The sequence below is a fragment of the Vitis riparia genome, chromosome 19, assembly GCF_004353265.1.
Source record: "Vitis riparia cultivar Riparia Gloire de Montpellier isolate 1030 chromosome 19, EGFV_Vit.rip_1.0, whole genome shotgun sequence".
Classification (NCBI taxonomy): Eukaryota; Viridiplantae; Streptophyta; class Magnoliopsida; order Vitales; family Vitaceae; genus Vitis; species Vitis riparia.
Window position 1 is genome coordinate 16,011,955 of NC_048449.1, and position 4,885 is coordinate 16,016,839.

The 4,885-nt window shown below is 43.2% G+C and overlaps 1 pseudogene; it reads right to left on the reverse strand.

Annotated features, from left to right (window-relative positions):
* Nucleotides 1–240: 240 nt before the first annotated feature.
* On the reverse strand, nucleotides 241–669 carry LOC117908057 (annotated as a pseudogene).
* Nucleotides 670–4,885: the final 4,216 nt, after the last annotated feature.

A 4,885-nucleotide genomic window follows, 5' to 3' on the forward strand; every position in this document is an offset into this window, starting at 1 on the left:
GTGGACTTTTCGCCATATGGATGAAAAAGGAATCCCTTCATCTCTTGACAGAGCATATACCACTCTGGCTACACTGATCGTGATTGAAAGTCCACCAAAGAAGAAAGATCCCCATATGATAAAAAAAAACAAGATGATTGCTCCAGTAGCATTGTGATACTTTCCACATAACTTAAACCAAATTAACTTTGATGACAAGCAAATGAGACACTGTAAGGCGTTTTGCCGCCATATTTTATCTCACTTATTTGCAATGAACTGTTCAATGAGATCCGCGGCATCTTGAACAGTGGCAATACCTTGGGCACTTTCTTCTTCAACACTGATCCCAAATTCCTCTTCAGGGCCCATCACAGTCTCAACAGTATCCAGAGAATCAGCTCCAAGTGTTTCAAACTTTAACTCTCCAATGACCTCAGAGTCAGCTGGCAGTGCAAGCTATTTCCTCACAATGTAGCACACCTTATTCATCGTCTCAGGTTTAGCTGCACAGGAAACACGAAGGCGGGAGGGCCCTGTCCGCAGCCTTGGAGATTGGAAGCTTTTCCCTTTAATTAGCATAGACACTGATTTGAGACTGGAGATGGGAACCTGGTTTTTCTTGAAGGAGCAAGTGATGGAGCTCAAGAACATGGAAACTCCTGAGGCGGAAGCCATTGAGAGGGGGGAGGAGATTTAATTGATTGCTGAAGGTAGGACCATTTCCATGAGATGGCAATCCCCATACCTGATAAGGCTCTTGAGTGAAAAGTCCACGAATAGGACACCAAGGAAGAACTGCTACTGGCGCTTCAACCAAAACTGAGCCTGATTCTCATTGGTTCTATTTTGGGTACATTGGCCATTTCCAAGACTTACAGTGAAGAAGCAGATTTCAGATCCTGCACCAGCTTCTTATGTATCAAATCCAGGCGTTCACAGTCCAAACATTCCCCCAAAAGCAAGTATCCTCAGGGACCAAACCATAAATCTTCCAAGTCCCTCAGCAATTTGCCAAGATGGTGATCAAGTTTCTTTCTCTGTGTCCACCATTGCCATCTAATATCCACAGTCGCCGAAGTTTCTTGTAGTGGCGGATTAGCTTTATCAGCTCATCTCCATGCATCCCCGGAGCATAACTCAGGTTCAAGGAGGTTAGATTTGAGCAAATGGGGTAAATAGCTGGCGGGCATAGAGGAGCAACTTCCAGAAAACCTGACATGCTCCTAATTGATTTACACTTCTGGAAGGTACTTATAAGTTTGAGGACAGTCTCAGCATCTGGATCATGAACATAAGAACCAGTGTCTAAGTCCACAAGTTGAGGTGCATGCGCAAAAATTCTTTGGAGTGCATCAAGGGGCACCGCACGGTTCAACCTCAAACTCTTGAGATTAGGACACCTTGCCATCAGTCTTTCAAGGGCAGTCAAATTAACTTCTCCCTTGAGGTATGCAAAATTCAAGGACTCAGATAGCTTTGAGGATGTCATCGACACTAGAAACAGTGATTAAGATAGCTTTGAGGATGTCATCAGCACTAGAAATAGTGAACTTTCCCGCAGCTTATGTACTCTCTGCAACTGTAGTTTCACTAGAGCTCGGAACTATAACAAAGGCAAACTCCCAGCCTGCAGCTGGGTTGTGGCCTCAATTTGGGAGCTCCTGAGTTGACTTTCTGGTCATCAACATCTCTATTTTTCTTTAACTTAAATTTGCATGTTGGTAGGGCGTCAATAGACTCTGGAGCAACTCCTCTCCTTAAAAAAGTTGAATGAAAGTGATGAACTGCCAGCTCTTGAATTGGAAGCTCCACTCCAAGGAAAATGACGCATATTTCTTGCCAAGCCAAGAATATATAGTACATGAGACTGGCTCTGGGGAGCAATCTGGGTTGCATTTGCATTGACTGCTACAGCTATGTCTGACCTCAAGTCCAAGGAATCACTAAATGTCAGAGGCCTAGATGTTGGATGATTGGAACTAACATTAGAACGCCTAGTAATTCCTGCTTATGATAAATTAAATGCCACAGGTTCCTGCTGATGCCGCTGAAGCTGGTCGCTGTGGTGGTGGTGGAGACGTTTCGCCGCCGGCGGCTCATTCAATTGCTTGCTTTATTTCTTTAATTTTCAATTCCTCAATCAACCCACTTTAAAGCATCAAAAGTAATGGAGCACTCCTTCAATCTGTTAAATGGGGAGCTTGCAAAGGCCTGATGGCTTGTAATGACTCTCATGCAGAGGGTTCCACTTGGTTACTCACATCTGACCACTGTCCGTTATGCTGGACCTCTTAGCTTGGTTCTGTCTAGTGGGGTTTGTCTCTAGGAGCCTCCTTGCAAAGTTAGCAGCTATACTGAGGTTCTTAGCCTTGTGGCGAACAGGCATCGCATTCAGCAACGCAAACCTTAAGTGAGGCATTTGAAGGTTGCAGTGAGTGAAATAGGCTGCAAGCTCTTGCTGCCGCACTGGATCGTGCTTGATTTCCCTCATCTTAAGCTCCATTTTCATTCATTTCCCTTGGAACCATTCTTCGCATATTTCACAGCATATCCAGAATTTATCCAGATTCGATAATCAAACTTCCTTAAACAGAGTACCTTGAAGCTGGCTGCAATCCCTCAAAGAAATGCTGATGACTTCGAAACGTGATTTCAGAGTAGTGATTTTCATCTCCTCCCCAGCATCCAAAGGCTCATATACTTGGTTTCTCCTCAGCAGCAGCAGTCACCATAAGCATGGCTTCATACATTTCTTTCTAACCCCCAGATCAAACAACCAACCACGGCACAAATAATAGGAAATAAACAGCGAATGACAACAATCAGAGTGAACACCGAGGGTTGAGCAAATAGGAGGACATGAGACGCATGACTGTACAGAGCCCTACTTCAGGTAACATCCATGGGCTCTTAACAGGTGGGATCAATGAAACAAGGGAAAACTCAAGAACAGAGCATGTATACAGAGGACTAAGTTCAACGAAAACAAGCATTCCACACCAAATCAATAAACTAATGCTTCTAACCAGAATTAAAACATCAGGAGTTTAAATGCGAGTTAAAACTAGGCTCCTCGAACATCAATCAGCAATCAACATTCAGGAATCAACAGAAATGACTTAACAACGATTAACATTCAATAATCAAGATGATAAGAAAATGATGGAGGATGAAATGTCTGATGTTCATACCTGTAGGTTGCCTCCTTACTAGCAAGACCAGCTTGGCTCTGGGTTGCTCTGTTTCAAACGCACTAAATCCTCCTCCGAAATCGACCAAATTAATGAATCAACAGACCTTCTTCTTCTCTTCACATGTACAACTCTTTCTCTCTCTATTTTCCTCTCAAACTCACCCACAAAACCAGTCTGCTCCCGTCCTTGGCACCAAAACTCCTCTCCGTAGCAGCCTAAGCTCCAGGAATCCTCTCCAGAAAAATCTCTGCCCCTCTCCCAAGCTTCTTTCTCTTTTTTTCTCTTCCTTTTTCCTTTTTTTTTTTTTTCCGGATTTGCCCTCCTAACAGCCTCCGCAGCAGCAACCACACCTCCACTACCCTGCAGCTGGGAGCAAAAAACAAGCTGTCCCCCAACGGCCAGACGACCTCCTGGAGCTGCCAGCCTCCACTCACTCCCACATGCAGCTGGCAACCTCCTAACCAATCAGCTCCTAACAAGTGTCCCTCCCTTAGTGGTTCTCAAAAAAGCAAGGTTGATTCACCTGTGGCCACTGAGGGTGCGACACGTGGCTCGCTGGGGCTCTTCCACGTGGCAAAATCAGCTGTAGCAAAGAATGACATAAATGGGGGTCTACACCAAGGCTATAATAAGTTATGAGGGTACTCATTTTTGTAACAAGTCATTCGAAACTCTCTTAGCCAAGTACGGGGTGAAGCATAAGGTAGCTACACCTTACCATCCTCAGACTTCTAGGCAAGTTGAGTTAGCAAATCGGGAGATCAAAAACATACTGATGAAGGTGGTGAATACAAGCAGAAGAGATTGGTCTATTAAGCTTCATGATTCACTGTGGGAGTATAGAACAGCTTACAAGGCCATTCTTGGAATGTCTCCTTATCACCTAGTCTACAGGAAAGCATGCCTCTCCCCGTGGAAGTAGAATACAAATCTTGGTGGGCAATCAAGAAGCTCAACATGGATTTGAGTAGAGCTGGTGTTAAGAGGTTCGTAGACCTTAATGAGATGGAGGAACTGAGAAATGACGCCTACAATAATTCAAATATTGCAAAACAAAGATTGAAAAGGTGGCATGATCAATTAGTCTCCCGCAAAGAATTCCATAAGGTACAAAGAGTCTTGTTGTATGACTCTAAGCTCCACATCTTCCCGGGAAAGCTGAAGTCAAGGTGGATAGGTCCTTTTACTATTCAACAAGTGCATTCCAATGGAGTAGTGGAACTACTCAATTCCAACAGCATTGGGAGTTTCAAAGTCAATGGCCATTGTCTCAAGCCATTCGTGGAAACTTTTTCTCGAGACAAAGAGGAAATCACCCTCCTTGAGCCACATCAAGCTTAACAAGACAAGTGGTTAGATGGACTTAGTCTATCAGAAGACATTAAGTCCATATTTTTTGTTTTAATGTTGATTCAAAGTTTTATTGATTTAGTACTTGTTTTAATTGTGATATCTTGCTTTAATTTTATTTTATTGTGATTTAATTTAATTTTTGGTGATTAATTTACAGGTGGATTTCATAAATAGATGGGAAAAACCTTAAAAATTTTATGGCGGGGGAAAAACCATAAAAACAGAGCATTTCACACACCCTGCGAAAATTTTGCAAGGCTTGCGAAAATCCCAAATGTCATTTCATAAGGTGTGTGAAAATTTCGCACACCTAGCTTTGCTTTGCGAAAATCTTGCGAAATTAGAAAGGGTGTGTG